The sequence below is a fragment of the Carcharhinus amblyrhynchos genome, chromosome 19 (assembly GCF_965287045.1).
Source record: "Carcharhinus amblyrhynchos chromosome 19, sCarAmb.v2.hapA, whole genome shotgun sequence".
Classification (NCBI taxonomy): domain Eukaryota; kingdom Metazoa; phylum Chordata; class Chondrichthyes; order Carcharhiniformes; family Carcharhinidae; genus Carcharhinus; species Carcharhinus amblyrhynchos.
This window is the reverse complement of record NC_137342.1, coordinates 14,065,017-14,088,426: the sequence shown is the minus strand read 5'-3', so window position 1 is coordinate 14,088,426 and position 23,410 is coordinate 14,065,017. Positions and strand designations below refer to the sequence as shown.

Sequence of the window (23,410 nt, the reverse complement as noted above, 5' to 3'; positions counted from 1 at the left end):
ACCATGATGATCCAATAAAAGGTCCCAGAGTGGATGAGGGATGACATGGGGTGGGGTGGGGATGAGGAAGTTCACTGCCTCACTGCAGATAGATTTCAATTCATCCCCCGTGCCCACCACTGAGCAGCTGCCCTCCTCTGGGCAGTCCCTTCAGGGTCGGAGTCTCCCACTGCAGTGAGTGTAACAGCCAACAAGCCCTGACCCCGCCTCAATCCTACCGCCAGGATCAATGACTTAGAGATGCTCTGTGGGCTCTGCCTGTGATTCAGGGCCAGAGGATGGCAGTGGCTCAACTCATCAATGACTCTGTCACAATTCTGTATCACCTCTGACTAATGTTCCCCTGGTTCTCCCTGCCCGGGCAGGGCCTGGGGGCTGAGTGTGGATCTGGAGCCGGGACTGGGCCTGCAGGGTTTTGTGGATCTGGAGCTGGGACTGGGCCTGGGGCTGAGTGTGGATCTGGAATCAGAGTTGGGCCTGGGGGCTGTGTGGATCTGGAGCCGGGACTTGGGCATGGGGGCTGTGTGGATCTAAAGTCTGGGCTGGGCCTGGGGGCTTAATGTGAATCTGGAGCTGGGACTGGGCTGGGTCTGGGGTGGGCCTAGAGCAGGCCCTAGGTCACGCTATACATAATAACAATGCATTATATCTTAGGAATTACAGTTTTCCTCAATAGTACAAAACACTGACTGCTATGAGACATTACTCTTTTAAACATGTCACGGTGCACAGGTAGTTGGCAATGGGTTAAAATCTGTTCAGCTGGATCTGAGCCAGGCCTTGGAGTTGTGTGGATCCATGGACGGGGCTGGGCCTGATGGCTGAGCGTGGGTCTGGACCCAAGGCTTGGCCTGGAGGCTGAGTGTGGATCTGGACCCGGAGCTGGGCCTGGGGGTTGTTTGTGGATCTGGAGCCGAGACCGGACCTCGGGGCTGTGTGTGGATCTGGACCCAGGTGTGGGTCTTGGGGCTGACCATGGATCTGGACCCAGGTTCGGAGCTGGGGGCTGAGTTTGGATCTGGAGCTGGGACTTTGTGCGGATCTAGTGCCTGGACAGGACCTGGGGGCCGAGTGTGCTTACAGTGCCTGGGCTGGCTTGGGGCCGAGTGTGGATCAGGAGCCTGGGGTGGGCCTAGAACCAGGCTAGGACTGTAGCTGAGTGTGGATCCAGGACCTAAGTTGGGGCTGAGTGCAGAACTGGAGCTGGGACTGGGGGCTGAGTGCGGATTCGCTGTCAGGGCTACAGCAGCAGGTGTATGGATCCTGACAAAACTTCATAGAAGAAGCCATATTTACATGGCTTTATTGAAGGAAGAGGTGCTCTCTGATTGACGTCAAAAATCCAGAGGAAAAGGAAGTCTTGCTTCTAATACCAACAAATTCAAATTCAGTTTGCTAACTGCATAGGAACACTCAGTAAAATCACATTTGTATTTTAAAGTTTCAAATTCACAAAGGTGATTTCAATAGGAGGGAAATTGGAAAATTTCATCTTAAGTATATAAATCAGTATGAAAAATGTAAACACAGGTCACACTATACATAATAACGATGCATTATATCTTAGAAATTACAGTTTTCTTCAATAATATAAAACACTGTAATGAGACATTGCCCTTTTAAACATGTCTCAGTGTGCAGGCAGTTGGCAATGGGTTAAAATCTGTTCAACTAGTTTGTGCCAAAAATAAGCTTGCGTCATATTTGGAATGGGAACAGTTTACTGCAATACAAATAGAAGAATTAGTTCTGCCTCTCTGATTTCATACCGTACATTCAAAGCCAGCGTGTAAAATGCTTCCAATTTTGAGTATGTACCTCAGTACAAAGGATCTGAGAACAGCTCAGAGAGGATTGACGTATGCATGGTATGAGTTTGAGAGATTCCTGGTAGGTCGCAAACCGATTTCCCTGATCCCTCAAAAGTGTTTAAAAAAAAAACCCAACGTTTGTTTCCTATTCTGCATTGGCCAATAGAAGTCAAAATCCCTGGACGTTATAAAAGTCCGTCGTAGCCTCTCCGGCGAAGTAGAAGGAACTTTGCTTCGGAGTTTGACCTTAGCTGTGGAGGCTGTTTTGTAAATAACAATGAATGGGGGTAACCCTGGCATACTTGTGCACAGCAATTAGACAGAGAGTGCAGATGAACCCTTGTGCTGATCTGAAAGGATCTAGAACTATGAAATCTGAGATTCATGATGGCCTTCACCATTATTGGCTGTGCCATCAGATGTGGACTGTAGACTCCAATGAAGCAAGTAGCAAGACTTCTGGCAGTGCTTTGTCTTGAAATGAGTTTTCTGAGACATTGTGCTGCAATTCTCGGGGTCCATTCACTGTGGATGCAAATTCTGTTGTGAGGGAGTCATAACGGGATTTGTGGCAGCAAGATCTCAGTTTAAGATCATCCCTGTACCCCACTAGATTTGATTAATTTTAATATTCTATGGCTTAACCCTGCTGCTTCCAGCAGCGTCAGATGTTCTCCCTTCGAAAATGAAAACCAGTCATGATGAGCGTGTCAGAGGTGTGGATGTGAGTGTAGCTCCCAGGTGGTGAGGGATGTGGCAGGGCAGTGCCTCTGGACACCCTGCTAGTGCCAAGCCTGGCATGGGGGGGTTCTGCATGTCTGCCTAGGGCCCTGATGTTCTTGGGGAGCGGGAGATTGGGGAACCCTTTTAAAAGCGGTGTCCAGATCTCCGAATCCGCGCATTGCCAGTGTGCTTAGACCCTGCCCCTCCAGCTGGCTGTATGATCCTCCCCAGCACTTTGAAATTGCACAGAGGCCAGAAAAGGCAGCTGTGAAACTGATGAGTTTCATGCAGCTTACTTGCCTGATCCAGCATTTTGGGAAAATTACACCCTGCATTCTCCAGGATAACTTTGCACAAGATGTATATATTAGTTAAGCTCATTGCCTACATGCGTATAACATTACAGAATATATTTTCTACTTCTCTTTACCCTCTTAGGCCAAGCGCAGGGCATTTTTTTTTAGTGTGTCTCTACACCCACACTGTTTTGGGGGAAGAGGCGGAAGAATTCCCAACGGATTATCATTCATTGAACTGCATTATGAACATTCCTTCTGTGGCCAACAAGTGCTGGCATTGAACCTGAACCTGGAGGTTCTGGTCCAGAAGTAGGGGTACTGCCATTGTGCCACAAAACCTCTTGGAAGGGCAATGTGCTAATGGAAACCAGCTGTCGAAGTACTTTGTAAACTACAGCTGTCTTGAACCTTTGACTTCTGCTAAACGACTAGCAATGGGTCTCAGTGCGCTACAGGCAATGTTGCAACACCTTCTGCAAGTAGAGGGTTACCAAGCAACACAGTGTGCGCTGGCAAAAAGACCAACGACAAGCAGTAATCCCACTTCAATTACTTTGATTGGAGTACCAAACTATAATGCACACTTTCTCCCAGCATCAGTTTTGAAGCATTTCCAAAGCAAGGCTTAATCACGTGTTGTATTGTACTCCAAAGATTGCTAGTTATTAATGCACCATTACCGTACACTTAAACACTGATGGTGGTACTAAGCTCTGCTTAACACGTGAACACAAAGGACAGCTAAAAGTGACGGAGATTATCGTGGAGCTGTTTCATATTTGCCATTAGAATTAGTGGTAAAATGCAGAAAGAATTGATGAGATGTGCAGTAGTGAAATAGACTTTCAGACCCAGTGAATAACTTGACTAGGAATTCATTCAGATATGTTTTAACAATTAGGACAACAGAGAGACAGCTGTACATAAGATAGACAAATGGAAATTGCACTCAATCATGCCATTAGATAAACCTCAGTGCTTTGTAATGAATTACTTTGAGCTCTTGGCATAGTTAACAATGCAGTGTGCAACTTCCGCAAGATCCCACAAACAGCAATGAGTGAGAGTTGATCCACTCTTCTCTGTGGTCAATTGAGGGAAGAATCCAGGGCCTGGAAACACGCGCAAAATGTTATCGGCCCCGGAATACGATGTTAAGCTGACCAACTCACGGGAGGCCAGAGCGAAATGTGCGCTACAGAAGGCTCGGTGCTGCTGGAGGGGGTGGGCAAAGGGCAGGAGGCATGAAAAGGGAGGATGTGGGCTTGTGCTTTTAATGGGTTCCCTCAAGGCAGGCAACTGCAGCAAAGCTGTCTCAGGGAGCTGCAGACATCTACAAATTAAATGTGATGAAAAAACACAGCAAACTGTGACTAGGCAGCACGTTCAAACGCCTGACAGCAGAACTCAGGAAATCTCAGTCTCCAGATACCTTTTTAAATTTTACTTCAACTCTGATATTTTTATTCTGCCCTGGATCAAAGTTGTAAGCAAAACCTGAAGGCCGCTTGGCCAATTGGCCGATCCACCAACTGTAAAACTGAAATTGCCTTAATCGACTTCTTAATGGACCTGATTGCCCATTTAATTGTCAACCAGCACGCTGCTGACTCCTGTGCCCTCCCACCAATTGAAATATTGTGCGAGGGCCACAGGGATGTACACCCCAAAGTCCTGCACCTGATTTTAACCATTTCTGGGTCAGACACGCGCCCATCCGGGAATGTAAAGACCCTTCTGTCAGAACAAAACCACAAAGTGGCACTGAAACATTAAATGAGTGGAGAAGAATAACTAATAGGTGTTAGGTGTTGGCTCAATTGGTTTTATACCTGAGAACCATCGGCTTGTGTTAACCTGCGGTATTAAAGGATGAGGAGCGATATGGAGTTAGAATTCAGATCATCCACATCTGAATGGTGGAACAGACTCAAGATCCTGAATAGCATATCCTTGTTTCTATGTTCCCAAAGTAGTGCCATGCAAATTTAAATGTCTGCAAGGAAATGTAGATTCTGTTTAACTTATCTGAAGGACATCCGAAGTGACAATGTACTGTGCTGACATTGTCTCGGCATCTCAGAAGTGTAAGTCAAACTCACAACCTTTTTGACTCTGGCTAAGTGAGTAGCAGTTTCTTCTGTATAATGCCTGCAAACGTAAATGCATTTCTTTGCATTATGCATTCATTTTAAACTTAGAAGATAAAAGAAATATTTCAAATTCATCTGATGCAAACAACAAATATGAAAAGGATTCTCTTTTGTGAGCCAAATTTCTTCTACATCCAAATCTTTGTACGCAAGGTATTCAGTAAGCTGCAGACACTTATTGCGGATTTGTTAAGTTCAGGATACTGACTCCAGTTTATTATTTTAGCAGGTAGGTGATTTAGCATTTGTAACTTGAGTCTGGGCCAGAAACTCCCTTACATGTAGACAGTGTTTATCACTGCAAAGAGCGATCTGGCACCAGTGTCTTTCATTAACAGAGTGTTAAAGTCAGGAATTAAATGCAAGTGGGATTTCATTACAGAGGAGAACAGGGAACTGCTTTTATTATTTTTGTTCCCAGTAGCTACTGATGTTTTGTTTAATGCTTATGAGATGAAGCTATAACCTGCTAATACTTTACTAAATAAGTAAGTAATTAACCAGTCAAGTGATTAAGTTAGACGAGGCAGACATGGCAGGACAAGTGATGTACTGTGACTGCAACCTAAGAGTTGGGATTCTCTGGCCTCGCACACCCTGCCCTCGTTGCCAGCGAGAATGGAAAATTTAGCACTTGGCAAAAAATTCATTCACTGCAGTGGCATCAGAGAATGGGATGTTTCTGCCGATGGGAGTTGTGGAGAGCATTGCAATCTTGAACAACCATCCACCAGTCAATGGCTGCTCTTGAGAAACTTTGTCTCAGAGTTGTTGAGCTGGAGTCTGAGCTCAGACACTGCACAGCATCAGCGAGGGGGAGATTTACCTGGGCATTTTGTTCCAGGAGGCAGTCAAGCCTTCTGGGTTAGGTAGAACTTTATAGATGGAGGAGTCTTTGTCCTTGATGTTGACCAACAGATATGAAGTAATTTCTACCTAGTGTGGATAAGGACAAAGATAAAAGCAAAATACTCTGGATGCTGGAATTTGACACACAGCCAGAAAATGCTGGGAAGTCTCAGTAGGTTTGACAGCATTTGTAGAGAGAGAATAAAGCCAACGTTTTGAGGCTAGATAATCCTTCATCAAAGCTGTCATCAGAATGACAAGGGCAAATTGACTAAAGTACTATCATGCAGGGTACTATTCAAATAGGGGAGTGCAAAGGAATGTAGGGTGGATTCTTCGGCCTTGTCTATGGTGGAACCCATTGCGGGTAAAAGCGGAAAATTTGGCATTTTGGCCAAAATTTTATTCAGTTCCAGTGGCTCTGGAAAATTCCAGCTGTGAATGATGATGGAAAAGTTTGGCTAGGGCATTGTAAAGTTAAGTGGATAGATACTGTTATCTGCAAAGTGGCTGGGAGTTCTGAAGGTAGAGTTGTCTGTTCCTGAAGGTTAAAGATATCTCCTCCCAACTAGAAATGAACCTGGAAAGGAAAGGGACAAATCCAATTGTAATGGTTCATGTAGCAACCAGTGACAAAGATGGAACTGGTAATGATGTTAATAATAATAATGAAATAAACATTAAAATTATAACGCCGAGCCTCAAAGGTAATAATCTCTAGTTTTATAAAAGGGATTTTTATTAGAGTTTCTTGTAGTTTTAGCTTGCAGGATAGATAAAGAGGAACAAATAGTTGTGCATTTGATAAAGTGCCATACAAAAGGTCAGTAAGCAAGATAAGGGCTCTTGGAGTTAATACTTTAGAATGGATAGAGGATTACTAAATGGACTGGAAGCAGAGTTAATGAGAAATGGGCATTTCAAGTTATCAGGCTGTAACCTGTCACAGGGATCAGTGCTAGCTATTAACAATCTACATTAATGACTTTAATGAAAAAATTGAAAGTACTGTATCCAACTTCACTGAAGATGCAGGGGAAGTGATGGTCTAGTGGTACAATCACAAGATTATTAACCCAGAACTCAGCTAATGTTCTGGGGATCTGGGTTTGAATCTTGCCACGGCAGGTGGTGGAATTTAAATTCAATAGAAAAGATCTAGAATTAAGAATCTATTGATGACCATGAAACCGTTGTCGATTGTCGGAAAAACCCATCTGGCTCACTAATCACCTGGAGGAAAGGAAATCTGCTGCTCTTATCTGGTCTGACCTACATGTGACTCCAGATCCACAACAACATGGTTCACTCTCAGCTATCCTCTGAAATGGCCTAGCAAGCCACTCAGTTGTATTAATCACTGACAAACTCAAGGGCAACTTGGGATTGGTAATAAATGCTGGCCAGCCAGCGATGCCCATGTCCCAGGAATGAAAAAAAACAAAGCTAGGTGGGACTGTAAACTTTGAGGAGCACAAAGAGGCTGCAAGTGAGTGAGCAATGAAGGTGGCAAATGGACTATGATGTGGGAAAGTGTGCACAAGTTTGAGGAAATTTGCTTTTGTAGTAAAAATAGTAAAGCAGAGTATTTCTTAAATGGTGCAAAAATTTAAATGCTGATGTTTAGAGATACTTGGATATACTCTGTGGAAAAATACAGTTATCGCGCAAAGACAGGTAGCAGTTAGGAAGACAGATAGCATTTTGGTCTTTATTGGAAAGGGATTGCAGTTTTGGTCTTTATACTAAAGGACAGTCATGCATGTGAGCAGGTTCCAAGGGGTTTGAAGAAAGTTCAAGAGATATGTTCTTAGGGTGAATAGATAGAGGCTGAGAAACTTGGGCTGATGTTCTCTGGAGTTTAGAGGGATGAGACGTTATCTCACTGAGACATATAAGATTCTGAAAGGGTAGTTAGTGACAGGTTGTTTTCCTTGGCAGAGGAAACTGAAACTTAGGGGCACATTCTCAAGATAAGAGGACTGAGATGAGATCAGTGTCTTGAGTCTTTGGAGTTAAATATCCCAGGGACTTGTCAATGCTCAATTGTTGAATATATTTGAGGCTGAAGTAGACAGATTTTTGGCCTTTTTGAGAATCAAGAGATATGATGAGTAGGCAGGAAGTCAGCCATAATCATACTGAATTGCAGAACATGCTGAAGGCGCCATATGTCTGCTCCTGTTTCTTCTGCAGGAATCATGTTCTTTCTTGAAGACATTTTTTAACATTCGCTGGTTTAAAAAAAAAAGGAGGGTGTAGCCAGAAATGATTACACTGATGTGTTCTTGAAACCAGGGCAGAGGCGATTGGGAGAAACAAAAAACTTCATATGCAGTAACAAGTGAAGGTGATGGATGTTTTGAACTGCTACAGAATGCTGAACCTTCATGGTTATTATAGTGCAAAATGCTTGTATGACCACTGCTTCGTGTGAATGCAGCAAGGATGATATTCCAACATTGGGGGGACTGCTGTGTTCCATTAGCTTAATCAACATCCTGGTCCATTTCCAAACAAGATGGTGCCTGAGTGTGGGAACTTCATGCAAGCTGTGCCCAGCATACCCTCTAATTCTACCTTTTACTCTCATTCTACACCTTAGCTACATTCTGCGCTCTCTTTCCTTCTCTACGAATGGCATGTTTTGTCTGTATGGCACACAAGAAACAATATTTTTCACTGTTTGTTAATATAGTGACAATGAATCAAATCAAATCAAATCATGAAGTTTCAAACAAATCTAGCAGTTCCTTCATGATCAACATGTTTCGTATAATGTCTCCCTTAAGCAACATACCTGCCCTGCCCACGAGGGGAAAACAGTGGTAGTGGTTTGCACTGCTGGCTCACAGCACCAGAGATCCAGGTTCAATTTCCGGTTTGGGTCACTGTGTGTGGAGTTTGCACATTCTTTCTGTGTCTGTGTGGGTTTCCTGCAGGTGTTCTGGTTTCTTCCCACAGTCCAAAGATGTGTGGGTTAGGTTGGATTGGTCATGCTAAATTGTTCCTTAGTGTCAGGGGGATTGGCTAGGGTAAATGTTTGGGGTTATGGGGGATAGGAGTGGGATTGTGGTCGGTGCAGGTCCTCTTTCACTACCAAATTCTATTCTATGATTATAGAACAAGATCAACCTAAAATAAATCGGAATTTAGCTTGATTTTTTTTCAGACCGTTTTGATATTTCTCTGTTTTCTTTTTGGCTCTTCTGTACTTCACTGTTTTCTTGAAGGAGTGAGCATCTTTCTGCTTCCCAGCTTTTACCATCAGTGCAGCCACAGATATCTCTATTAAACTTTAACAAATGGTCATTGACCAGACTCTGTTTCTCCTTCCACCTGCTGAACACTTCCGGCATTCTCTATTTTCATCTCAGATTTTCAGCATCTGCAGTGTTTTGCTTTTGTACCTCCTTTCATCTACTGGATTTGTGCTTGTCCAGTAATGTTGAAATGATTCAGTAAAAGTTCAGCGATAAAGCAATATGAACAGTGTGCTATGTTCTCTTTGTTCAGTCAGACAAATGGATTACCTACCTGGTATGATGCAAATGACCTTCAAGTTACTGAATTGTTATCCTAAGATGTATCTATTAACACTGGCAGCTGCCTTATTTGGCCAAGGACGTGGGGACACAGAGGATTATCATTTTTGTGTAAACAATTCATTTTGTGCACATTTCTCTGATTGCCACGGCCTTCCAGAATATTTAATTGGACACAGCCGCATGGTTCTTAGTAACTGCACAGCTGCTTTAGGAGGATCCATCTCCAGTATGTTTGAGTTTAGAGGTTTTTCTCCAGATTCTCTCAGCTGTTTGTCACATCTTGTAACTGGATCTTACTGAGAATTTAACACAACATCCAGACTGACTCTGGTGTGGTACTGAGGGGGTGCTGCCGTCTTGGAGATTCCATCCTCTGATGTCCCTTTCTGCCCTTTTGGGTGGACATAAGATTATATGGCACTTTTCTGGAGTTGACAGGAAGAGTTTTCCCTGGTGTTTTGGATTTTTTTTTCCCTCAAAGCATGGGTGCCATGTTGGCAGAGTGACCAGCACTGCTGCCTCACAGCATCGGGGACCCAGGTTCAATTCCAGCTTTGGTCCCTGTCTGTGTGGAGTTTGCACATTTTGTGTCTGCATGGATTTCTTCTGGATGCTCCTGGGTGGGATTGTGGTTGGTACAGACTCATTGGGCTGAATGGATTCAATGATTCTACATGGTCATAGTCATATTGCTTTAAGTAGGACCTTCCTCTGTGTGAGAAAGGCTGGCATTTTTCATTCAGGGTACTAATGTTTCCATTTTCACAATTAGTCACTTGCTGTAAAACATTTTGGGGCATCCTGTGGTTATGAGACTGTCTATATAAATCAGTGTTTCTGGGCAACTAGTAGCAGTTCTTTGACAGCTGGAGAAAAAAAAAGCTGGTCCATGATGGTTTAGAGAAAGGTATTCACAAACTGAATGAACTGAAATGAAAGAAAGGTGTCCTGCAGTATCAACCCAAAAGGTAGATTTCACATTTCCATAACCTGATTCAAAGTATTATCTATGCCTTGACACCTGCTGAAACAGGTTAGTTCTGCCTTTTGGTAGCCTGGAGTGAATTACAGACCTATTACATTGTATAGTTCTGATATTGGACAGCCAAACAATAAGTCTTAGCAATCCTGAGTTATGGATAACCTGGTACTTCCATCAGCTCCTACAAGGGAAATGATGACCCAGGGACGTAAACAAAGATGGGGTCACTCTAAACCGGAGGTACCTGTCGTCTTCTTTTTTGGGGACTTAACACTTCAGTAGTCACTAGTATACTGTGAAGAATGAGTCACACTACAAAATAGCATGAGAACCTCATCCAGTGGGATCCAAGGCTGTCAACAGGACAAGTTAGTTTTGTTAGCTGTTTATGGTTCTAATGGCTCCTGACCCTTCATGTTCAGGACCCGTTAGGAGCAATGGCAACAAAAACAGAAAATGCTGGCAAATCTCAGCAGGTCTGACAGCATTTGTGGAGAGAGAATAGAGCCTGTGTACATTCTGTCTCCACATGTACCGTCAGTTTGCCCTGTGCAGCTGAGGTACCCCCCTATAGACTCCACAGGCAATGCTGCAAGGTGTTGGTGGATTATTACTGGGATTGCAATCTGTGAATGTTTTGGACCAAGGCTCAGCAGGTAATTGGAGAGGAAGAGCTGACTATGGAATCGGAGACAAATATTCTTTGCTATCTTTAATGCCACATCAGTTGCAGTAAGCCAAATTTCGACAAGGTCAGGAAAGCTGCTATTTTCTCCAAACATCTTGCAAAATAGTTCAGCCAGTAGCGCAACTTTGGTCTGACAAAAGAAAATAAACCCTGAGGCATACCTGTATCAATCACTAACCAACTGTACTGTGTATCTCTACACCAACTGCTGTAGTTTGTCAAAGGACAATTAATGTTGAGATGTTAGCAATCTGTTGTCACATGCAGGGCAAAATTTATTGTGACATGGGAAGAAAGATACACGAGGCAATTTAGCACCAAAATAGTTCTTGTGTACTACAAACACAAACCTTTCTGTTCACCATTGTCACTAGCATTGTCACTAAATATTTCAGCATGGCCATGAATTAAGAGTGTGGTTGTGCATTCATCAAGAGATTGAAATACTATACTGAACCTGTCAGGGGCATCATATCTCACTATCTGTGATCAATTGTCAGTTTGAATACATCTGATATTGTAATCTGATTTCAGTATTCTTAGCCCATGTAATCTAATTAGGCTAAAATGAATGAGCTACCAGGAATGTATTACCCTGCCTAAGGTGTGCAATAAAACAGCCTTCCGATCTACTTGCCCTTTTTGAATATGTTGTGCCAGAGTCTCTACCCAGTTCCTTTTATGAAAAGGTACACCGTTCTAATTTGGTGGTTCAACACCGGTTCGAGGTATTTGCATATTATGAACCCAAGTAAATGGAGTCCCGAGATTTTCCAGCACAGGTATATGTCGAGAATTTGTTGAGTTGATTCTTCAACCTTCAACTCAAGCTTCTGCACTTCATTGGGAGTGTCAGCTGTTAATGGCGAGGTCAATGAAGTATCTGGGATCTCGGTCAATGGCAGAGCCAGTGATCTCTCTCCTTAACCCAAACATTGTTGTGGCAGTCCAATGATTGGCAGTTAGACTGACCTTTGCTCATTTAATGTTGGTGATATTTTGCCCTGTGTGTTGCTAGAAGTGGGAGATTGAATCACTGCAGCACCCTCTGTGGGGAAATCTGTAATCTATGTGATCACAAGGTAAGCAGCTCTGTGGGGGGTAGCGGTGGAAAGGATAAGCAACATTATGCAGACCACACTGACATGGGGGCAGATATCAATGAAACAGTCCGTAGCACTGTCTGATACTAGGGAACTGATATTTGTGTATATAATGCTGTTTGGATGTGAGTGTGTATCTCCTTAAACAATCAGAGTGAAGGATTCTGATATTTGCAGTTTAATAATTGGATGGAAGCAAAATTTAGAATGAATTCAATGGCAAATCAATTTTACTGTTTAATAGTGAAAACCTCACTTTTTTTATTGGTCAAACGATATTTTGTGTTAAATTGAACTCAATCGTCAGAATATGGTATTTTGTATGTTTATGAATGAAATGAGGGTTGAGAACACAACGGATTAATCTTGCTTGGAATGGCGCATCGCGTGCTGTTAGTTAGACATTTTCTGCACTTTCTAGGTCAAATATAATTTATGCCAGAGTTTGCTGAAGGTGCAAACTGAAAAGTCTACAGTGAGAGCAATGGAATTTCAGTGAATAAAAGGATTTATCCCTCCAAACCATGAGATTGAAAGATTGAGGAAGAAACAGAGAAATGATAGTAACAGAGGGTGAATTGGAGTCAAATCAGATGCAGAGAGAGAAGTAAAGAAAAAGACAGATTGGATTCAGAGAGAGGAAAACAAAGATGAAGATGGGGCAATATGACAGTGGTTAGCACTGCTGCCTCACACTCCAGGGTTTAGTTCCCAGCTTGGGTCACTGTCTGTATGGAGTCTGCACATTCTTCCCGTGTCTATATAGGCTTCCTCTGGGTGCACTGGTTTCCTCCCACAGCCCAAAGATACGTGGGTTAGGTTTATTGGCCATGCTAAATTGCCCCTTAGTGTCCCAGGATGTGTAGGTTAGAGGGATTAGTGGAGTAAATATGTGGGTTACGGGGATAGAGCCTGAGTGAGATTGTTGCCAGTGCAAACCTGATAGGCCGAATGGCCTTCTGCACTGTACGGCTTCTATTCTATAAATCAAATAGCAAAGCATTAATTAAAGGAATTTAACAATAATCAAAACCTGAAAGAATGATCTCCGGACTTTTAATAGTATTTTTGTGTCAGAGAGATTCCTTTACCATAATTAACACTTTGTAACTGCTTATTTCAAGTTGAAATTACTTGATTTAACTTTCTGTGATGGTTTAAGGTATATCTACTGTACAAATCCAGCAATCCAATGCATTAAAATGAGGCAGCAAATAGTGAGGTACCAGTTTTGTGAAACTACGATTTGAGAGCTGCACCTCTGACAGCAACAGTTTCCCTGTTTAATCACACATCTGCCTATATCTGAAGATGCTGTGATGTTTGCTAATAAATAACGTCACTAATATTTTGACAGCAAGTTTTGGGTCAATGAGATTTAATGAAAGAGATTATAATAAAGGAATAACAGAGGGGGAAAAGACAGGGAATATTAGTGTCAGATTAAATACTGGAAGAGAAATAGAGGGAAAAAATAGAATTCACAATATAAATAAAACCAGGCTTTCATTTATAGGGTGGGATTTTATGGCATCGCTTGTCCTGAAACCTTAAATACCCCTGAAGTCATCAGATCTTCTCATGCTCTGCCCCTTGCCCATTCTGATTCCCGTGGCAGGCAGGCCAGTAAAATTCTGGCCATACAATATTTTTCATGACCACTGGATGCCTCATAACCATTGGATGCCTTAAAGTGCTTTTCAGTTGAGTTGACACTTCTGAAGTATAGTCACTGTTGTAAAGTACACTAAGAAGTCTCACAACACCAGATTAAAGTCTAACAGGTTTATTTGGTATCACAAGCTTTCGGAGCACTTTTCCTTCATCAGATGAATCATGAAAACTCAGGTGGTTTGTGGTTTCTGCACAGGGTGACAGCGTGAGTCATTCACCTGATGAAGGAGCAGAGCTCTGAAAGCTCGTGCTACCAAATAAACCTGTTGGATTTTAACCTGGTGTAATGAGACTTTTTATTGTATCTACCCCAGCCCAACGCTGGCATCACCGCATGATGTTGTAAAGTAGGAAACAGAGCAAAAAAGACAAAGGTAAATTCAGAGCTTTCTTTTTAAAGACAAATTTTAAAAACCTCTTGGAATTTACTGCTGCCAGAAATGAGATACCATATTTCAGCTGTTTACTTTCATTGTTTTAGAGATTGAGTAACATAGCCCACACAAAAATCTTGTCATTAAAATAGTCATCATGCCGTTTAATACCAGTCCCTAACTTTCTGCGCCAATTTTACTTTGTTTCAACAAGACAACCAAGGCAATTTCTTGACGCTCATAGAGAGATTGAGGATGAGCTCCAATTTTTGAGAGATTGTAAGTGGAAATTGCTCAGCAATTTGTGGCAATTTGCAATTCACATTGTATTGTTACTGTTACAGATGGGAGAGAAGCTGTAGGATAACTTTTTCTCTTTCTCCTCAGCTTTTTGGTTGTCCACAACAAGATGGAATGTTTTCAAAACCCTTTAGGTGTTGTAAATTTTAAGAGTAGACGTAAAGCAGGACTCTTGGGAAGTTTAAATCAAAAGAAAAATGTTTATTCATGCAACAACTGGAATACAAGCACAAAGAAACACTCACTTGCCTAAAACACAAGATACGAATTGTACAAATAACACATACACTTACTATTAATGGAATAACAAGAAAACCATTCACATGTTTAAATTAGTCCTTTTTAAGATGCAGTCCGTGCAGGTCTTGATGGGGTCCTCTCCTGTGGTTCTTTGAACATGAATGAAAGTAGGACATCTCTGGGTTTTCAGATAAGGATGTGACCAAGCTTCTGTAGAAAAAGAGAGATACTTTTGTTGCAAGTGGAACTTGTTCGCTGCCACCATTCGTTGTTCAGCAACATTCTTTTTTTTTCTCATTGGAGGGAATGGACCCTCTTGTGTCCTATTTATTGGCCTGTAGACTGAGTTGCTGGCCTGTAGACTGAGTTGCAGGCCTCTCTTCCAGTTAGTCTTGATCATATGATGGCAAGGTTCAGTGTTGTCCATTGTCTACATAATGCGCTGGAACAGGGGTGCTTGATAAAATAAAGGGGGAGTGGTTGATAAGCTATCAACTAATCAGTCATAATCACTGGATCATGCTCACTGGAAGACCTTATTTGATATTCCATCCTCATGATCCAGAGAGATTTGGCAGCCATTGTCTGTTCAATTCTCTTACATTGGGCTGGTGAGGGAGGTCAATTTGAAAGGCCCATTGGCATTTTAAGAAACCTCACACACACACTGTCACCCTCCTGCAGAAACTACAAACCACCTGAGTCTTCAGTAGCTATTTTGAGAGGGCACAATGTCCATTATCCCATCGTTCTTCCTTGAGTAAACATTCTCTTCATAGGCATGAAGTGGCCTTCACACTACGTCACCATAAAATGCTAGGTTACTCACACACTAATAGCAGTGCTTGCATTAACCTTGATATTTTCTGTGCAGACTCTGGGTCTTTTTGTGCTGCTGAGCACTTTAGATAACCACAGTGCTTGTTCAAGTTCACAATCACCATCAGTCATTTTTTATATGTAAAGCACACTAATCTATGAAGCTAGTGCGAATAGAATGCAGCAGCAAACAGGCTTGTAAGCTACTCGACCAGTATTAGGAAGTACATGCTGAATAACATTGTGGCTTTATTGGAAAGAAGTTGGCAGGAAAGGAAATCCTGCTCTGGTTACGCCCTTCAGGCACACATGGACATGGTCACCGGCGAACTACAACATCACCTTTGTTCCAAATATTAACTCTCTCAGTGCCACAGGCGGTGCCATGGACATGGGAGGAAGCAGCAACAAACGTGAATGGAAGTTCTTGCATCGGCTGTACCCAGCAAGGAGCTCAAAGGCACTTCTGTACCCCAGGGAAAGGACAAAGGTAAGGAGGAATTGATTCTAACTCTCATTGATTCTAGTATTCGTGACATCCCATTAAGGCTGTTTGCAGGAATATACAGTTGACAGCAGCTAAATCCTCCCACTGTTCTTGTTAAAACATAAGCAGTTCAAATAGTCCTTCACATTTACAAAGTTAAGCTGTACTGCCAAGGTTTATTGTAACCCCATTTATGGCCATGCTTCCTGAGTTGCTGATGATATCAAATCATACCCACGTAGCTGATTTTTTTTTCAAATCTAAAGTTCAAGTTGATAAGTCAGCTTTTCTTGTGCTCAAACAATAAATTGCCATTGATACATCTCCCTCCCCCCCTTCTCTCTCTCTGTCTTTGTGATACACACACACACACACACACACACACACACACACACACACCTTTTTGTTCTTTCTCTCTCCTTCATTTTAATCACCATCTCTCCTCCCTTCCTGGCTCATTGGCTGTAATTCCCTGTCTCTCTGTCTCTCTCTTTCTCTCTTTCTCTTTCCTCTCTGTCAGCTTGCACACATGAACCCTTTTCTCTTTCTCTCCATTTTAATCGCCATCTCCCCTCCCTTTTTGGCTCATTCCCTGTAACCCTCATCTCCCCTGTCATCCCATCCACGTCCCAGATATTGGCACAGGAGGTATGCTGTTTTCTGGGGCTCTAATTGTATGGACACTTAAAGCACAATTTTTTTGTTCTGCGCATGAGACATTGACCTTTAATAGGACAGAGTCCCTGTGGGCAGGTGGAGTCACCTTGCAACTTAGATCACTGATGCCATGTGAGTAAGCCAGGGGCAACAACACTGGCAATGAAGGAATAGAAGATGAACTGAAGTATGCAGACATATTGAGCTGACGCTGTGATGTCACGTTAATATACACTTGAAAGAAATTGCAGAGATTGTGATTGAAATAAAGACTTTATGTAACTACACCAAATTTGCACTGTGTGCATAACAGTCCTACCTCTTCTCACAACTTGTGACCTCTTTTCACAGAATTGTCAGTCCAGTGACCATTACTGTAACCCAGCAGAAGACTTGCCAGTAAGCGGGATCCTATGTCACCAGGAATAAGCGCATAAAGTGAACGCTATTCATTAAATTCAGGAGCCAACACAGGGTGAGTCACACCTCAAAAACAAAAATCTCTTTAGGATACAGTTGGCATTTTAAATGGGGGAAAAAGAGATTTAAAATCTGAATACTAAATCTATGACAATCACTGGACAGGCTGCAGTCAGAATATCAAAGCAAAATACTGCTGGAAATCCAGAAGAAAAACAAAATTCTGAATAAATTCAGCAGGTCTCGCAGCATCTGAAGTTACAGAAACAGAGTTAATATTTCAAGTACGTATGATTCTACCTCAGAGCAGCACCCATAGTCCTTAAAGCTACCATTAGTACTCCCTTTGTCTTGTATCTGTGACATCTTTGCCAATCACTCCTTAGCTCTGACCTATCCCTGCTCCACCTCCTGCACCCCATTTTCCAACTATATAATCTGTCACATTCCTACACCTCTTCAGCTCTGAAGAATTCACGTTGATTTGAAATGTTAATTATCTTCCTCATGCCACAAATGCTGTCAGATCTGCTGAGTTTAACCAGCATTTTCTGTTTCTATTACAGGTAGAATATTGTGTCCTGCTTCAGGCATCCTGTTTTGGGAAGGATGTTAAGCCCATGAAGAGGGTACAGTGGAGATTGACTAAGAGGAGAGAATTCAATATCAAGGAGAAAATGGAGAGAAAGAAAAGGAAATCTGATTGAGGATTTTCAAAATTATCAACAGCTTTTTAAAATAGGACAAAATAAATGAGGGCTGTGCTACCAGAGTCAGTGATACAAGTAGGACCCTGAACAGCACTGATGTATAGAGGGATCCTGGTTTTCACGTCCATAGCCCCCTGAAAGTGACCACAGAAGTAGATAATGTGGTAAAGAAGGTGTATGGCATGTTTGCCTTTATTGGTTGGGGCATTGAGTACAAGAGTCAGGATGTTATGTTGCAGTTTTATAAAACTGTGGTCAGGTTGCACTTAAGAGTATTGTGTTTCATTCTGTTCGCCACATTATAGGAAGGATATGGAGGCTTTACAGAGGGTGCAGAAGAGGGTGCTGTCTGGATTAGAGGGTATGAACTATAAGGGAAGGCTGGACAAACTAGGGTTGTTTTCTCTAGAGCAGTGGAGGCTGAGGGGAGATCTGATAGTCTATAAAAATTGAGAGGCATAGATAGGGTTGACAATCAAAATCTTTTCCCCAGAGTTGAAATATCTAATATTAGGGGGCATGCATCTCAGGTGAGAGACAGAAAGTTCAAAGGACTTGCGAGGGAGAAGTTTTTTTTACACAGATTGGTAGATTTCTGGAATGTGCTGCCAGGGGTGGTGGTGGAGGAAGTTACAATAGGGGCAGTTAAGGTAAGCACTTAAATATGCCAGGAATAGTGGGAAATAGACGAAGGGCAGGCAGAACGGATTAGTTCAATTTGACGTAATGTTCAGCACAACATAATAGGCCAAAGGGCCTGTTCCTGTGCTGTCCTGTTCTGGGTTCCAGAATTCAATGCAACCTATTTGAAAAATATAAATTGAAAAGGGGATCAGAGAACAACAGGGAAATGGGAATTAAGTATGTATATCTTTAGACTGCTGGACCAGGTTTGATGAGCCAACATTTTAATAACGAACCAGAATGTTTATCCTTTGCTTTTATTTCCTATGCTTTTCATTCATTTGTTGGAAAGGGAAAAGAAGAAAAGATAGAAATTTCCTTGCATTTGTTTTACTAAAGATCATTTAGAGCACATATGACACACTTAAATGAGCATATGCAGTTTTGAGGTAAATGTTGGTCTTGTGTCCAAAATTATATACAAATATATTCTTGCGCCAGTTTTCATTTTTGGTACTTAACTTTTCTGATCTTCAGGCTTGTTGGGGGCCATGGTAAGTGGAGGGGTTAATGTGATGGACATGGATGGACTTTCACTCTGCTGCAGGGATAGGATTTCAGACCCCATGATTCTAACCGAAGTGATGGAGGGAAACCTAAGGCTATCCATTTAGGACTTGGATGAAGAAGAATCTCCTCACCCAGAGTGTGGTAAATCTGTGGAGTTCACAACCACAGAAAGCAGTTGTTATAGTGTCAGAAGTTTACAGCATGGAAACAGACCCTTTGGCCCAACTTGCCCACATTTGCCCCATATCCCGCTATACCCATCTTGTCCACGTAACTGTCTAAACACTTTTTTAAGACAAAATTGTACCCTCCGCTACTACTATCTGGCAGCTTGTTCCAGACACTCTCCATCCTCTGAGTGAAATTGCCCCTCTGGACCCTTATGTATTTCTCAACTTAAACCCATGCCCTCTAGTTTTAGACTCCCCTACTTTTGGGAAAAGATACTGACTACCTAGTTGATCTATGCTCCTGATTATTTTATAGGCCTCTATAAGATCACCCCCATTGAGGCCAAAATATTGTATGCTGCCATGAAGGAGTTAAAGGGAACAAAGGATGTGGGGGGAATGCAGGCACAGGTTATTGAGTTGGATGACCAGAATGGCAGAATAGGCTACAAGGGCCGAACGGCTTACTCCTACTTCTATTTTCTATGGACTGAAATTTGGCAAATCTGTGGTTTCTGGATTCTGATTTCTAAGGTTTTCATTTCAAAAGGTGTCTGATGCACAGGCAGGACTGTGTACCCTCACTTATCCACAAAGGAGAAAAATGCAGAAAGATTTAGGACAGCATGGCAGCACAGCGGTTAGCACATCTGCTTCATAGACAGCTCCAGGGACCTGTGTTCGATTTCCAGCTTGGGTCACTGTCTGTGTGGAGTTTGCACATTCTCCTCGTGTCTGTGTGGGTTTCCTCCGGGTGCTCCGGTTTCCTCCCACAGTCCAAAAATGTGCGGGTTAGGTTGATTGGCCATGCTAAATTGCCCCTTAGTGCCCTGAGAAGGGGAGGTTTGAGGAAATAGTGGGTAAAATATCTAAGAATATGGGGGTAGGGCCTGGGTGGGATTGTGTTCGGTGCAGACTTGATGGCCCGAATGGCCTCTTTCTGTACTGTAGGGATTATATGACTTATTCTATTCTATGATCATGTGCTTTTTTGATTCCTGATATGAACATGAATTGTTGGCTGCAATGCTAAGGGGGAGTAGCCTTTCTGATTGACTTACGGGATTAGTCGTGCTGGAAGAGGTCACAAATGGCAAGCTCAGCACAAACTTTCCTGTGCTCTTGGGAAATCACCTGTTGGGAAAAAACATGCTGAGCCAAAGGCAACCCCTTGCTCCCCGCTCCTCCCCCTCCCATCCCGCCCCAACAAGCCTGTGGCGGGTTCCCCAATAGCAGGATGCGCAAACCACACAAAATATAGATATCAGCAGGACCATGTAATCCCAATGGTAAACTCACTTTTGGGAGAGCTTTGTGGGATGGGGGGTAGTTTAGCACTCAGTCAAATCTCTGTTCACTGCAGCGGGACTAGAGAATGCAACCTGTGCGCCACATCGGAGAATCCGGCCCAATGTATTTTACTCTACAAAGCTTAAAAAAAACTGTCTAGGTGTTCAGACCTGTTAATCAATTTTATCATTCGTGTGAATAAACACTCAATTGCAGCCTGACAGCTATGACTTGATTTAACTTTTTGACAGCTTATTTACATATCTTATGCCTTAATTCAGAATATAACATTACAGTGTTTAAAACGAGTCTGCAAATTATGCATACAATTAACACTCTAAGGATATGAGGGAATTTTAGATTAGATAGAGTATTAGAGCTTCTGCAAGAAGTTCATCCTCTGGATATTGGTGATCAAAGACAAAGGGATTCATTTAAGGTCGTCTAGAATTACATCAAATTTGTAGTGTAGAAACCGGCCAGTTGGCCCAATAAGTCATACATATCAACATATGAATTAAGAGCAGGGGTAGGCCACTCGGCCCCCATGAGCCTACTCCACCATTCAATATCTGATTGCAACTTCAGCGCACATTCCTATCTACCCCCGATAACCTTTCGCCCCCTTGTTAATCAAGAGAAGGTCTAGCTCAGCCTTAAAAATATTCAAAGGCTTTGCTTACAAAGTATTTTAAGGGAGAGGTTTCCAGAGACTCACTGCCCTCAGAGGAAGGAATTCTCTTCATCTCAGTCTTAAATGAGCGACCCCCTATTTTAAAACAGTGACCCCCAGTTCACATCCTCCATAATGAGGAAGCATCCTCTCCACACCAACTCTGTTAATATCCCCGAATTCACATGAGCCACCTCCCACTGTCTTTTTTATCTGACTCAATCAATATATCCCTCTATTATTTCCCCCTGGTGAACCTATCTAGTTCCTACTTGTATGAAGTTATCCCATTCACTTCAACTTCTCCAATTGCTCGCTAGGATAATGCAGTTTCTCCTGAATTCCACTCGCTTGCCAGTGACTATCTTATATTTAAGGTCCCTCGTTGTGGTCTGGCTGCTAAGCAGAAACATTAAACCCATACATAACTTGAAGACCTCTAACAGCTCATCCGCCCTTTATGGAAAAGAGCCCAAGCTATTGAATCTATCCTGATGAGTGTAATCTCTCAGTTCTGGTTGCATTATAGTTCTTTCTCAAGTTGTCTTGATATCCCGTTTTTATATAATGGGGTCACTGTCTGTGTGAAGTCTGCATGTTCTCCTCATGTCTATGTGGGTTTCCTCTGGGTGCTCCGGTTTCCTCCCACAGTCTGAAAGACATGCTGGTTAGGTACATTGCCCATGTTAAGTTATCCATCAGTGTACCCGAACAGGGCGCCGGATTGTGGCGACTAGGGCATTTTCACAGTAACTTGCAGTGTTAATGTAAGCCTACTTGTGACACTAATAAACTAAGTTTAAGGCCTATCAAAACCAGTGCTTCAGCTGAAGTACATGTCAGTACCAGGAATCTGGCTGGTTTAAAGCAGCACAGGCTAGTTTGAATTTATGCCAGCCACTCTCAATTTTGCACCGCCTGCTCAGTCGCGCAGCTATTCCATAATTGGGTGCTGACTGCACGTTACAAGCATTGAGATGAGCCGGCAGTGTGAAATTTGTGATCTACCTAAATCAGAAACAACGGGTAGGGGTTTAATGTGCATCACAACCCACACACACCTGTTTGCGGGTGCTATTGAATGTCGTGGCAGCGAAATAGAAATATTATGGGTTCGAAGAAAGCCTAAGTCCTGCCCTTTTTAGAAGTTCACCTTCTGCAGCTGCTTCCTCCTCTTCAGAGAGTTAGTCTTTGCTAGAAACTTTATAGCAAAACCAGCAAACCAAAAGGGAAAGGCTTAAGTGGACAGAGAAACCGAAAATGGGTAAAATCAGAGGACTACATTAATGCCTGCAGCAATTCAGCTTTTGTCACATGAGGCAGCTCATTCGGGACTGCACAGCATGCTTTTATGGTGAACTTTCTCAGGAAATTTATGGGAAGCATAACCTGAAAAATTTGTCAAACAGTCAGTTTTAGTGGCCATTAACAAGTAGTTAATAAGCCAAACTGCACTTACACGTGAAGTGTGCATTACTGTTCATTAATAATGGCAGGAATTATATTACAGCCAATGCCATCAAAAGCTTGTTGGAATAACCTGGTGAAATTACTCTGCTTTAATGCACAATTTCCGGATGCACTTTCGCCTGGAGAAGCTCCAAAGCCAAAATTAACTCTCAGAAGATTCTAGAATGAACTCAGCTTTGAAACAGCACAAAGTCTGTTGTATTTTTAACTATTTAATTTTTGGATTGCGAACCATGTCAGAATTAGTCAGAAGATGCTGTGAGGACGTTCTGAAGCACAAAAACATTTGGACAGATGCTTTTGGGGTGCCTATGAGTAGATTTCCTCTAACCTAATAAATCTATTCATAATCATGATTCATCAAGTATTTACAATATTAGTATTTGAAGGCAAAATCCACATGCAAGATTATTGCCAACAATGTTATAGAATCCTATAGTCCTGAATGAGGCCATTCAGCCCATCGAGTCTGCACCAACCACTATTTCATTCAGGCCCTATGCCCATGCATTTACTCCAGTTAGTCCCCTGACACTAACAGGCAATTTAGCATGACAAATCCACCTAACCTGCATATCTTTGGACTGTGGGAGGAAACCAGAACACCGAGGAAACCCACACAGATGCTGGGAGAATGTGCAAACTCCACAGAGACAGTGACCCAAGCGGGAATTGAACCCGGGTCCCTGGAGCTGTGAGGCAGTAGTGTTAAGCACTGTGCTACCTTGCCGCTCCGTTATCTTATATACATTCTATTAGCTTGCCTCTGAGTTAGA

General features: G+C 42.5%; 1 protein-coding gene across 1 annotated transcript in view; it reads left to right on the top strand.

The window, feature by feature from the left end:
- LOC145355319 (potassium voltage-gated channel subfamily A member 1) overlaps positions 1–17,175 on the top strand; it is a 78,227-nt gene extending 61,052 nt beyond the window's left edge. The window contains exons 2-3 of the transcript XR_013888952.1: positions 15,867–16,053; positions 17,059–17,175. The gene's annotated coding sequence lies outside the window, so the exon portion shown is untranslated. The remainder of the gene's footprint in view (positions 1–15,866; positions 16,054–17,058) is intronic.
- Positions 17,176–23,410: the final 6,235 nt, after the last annotated feature.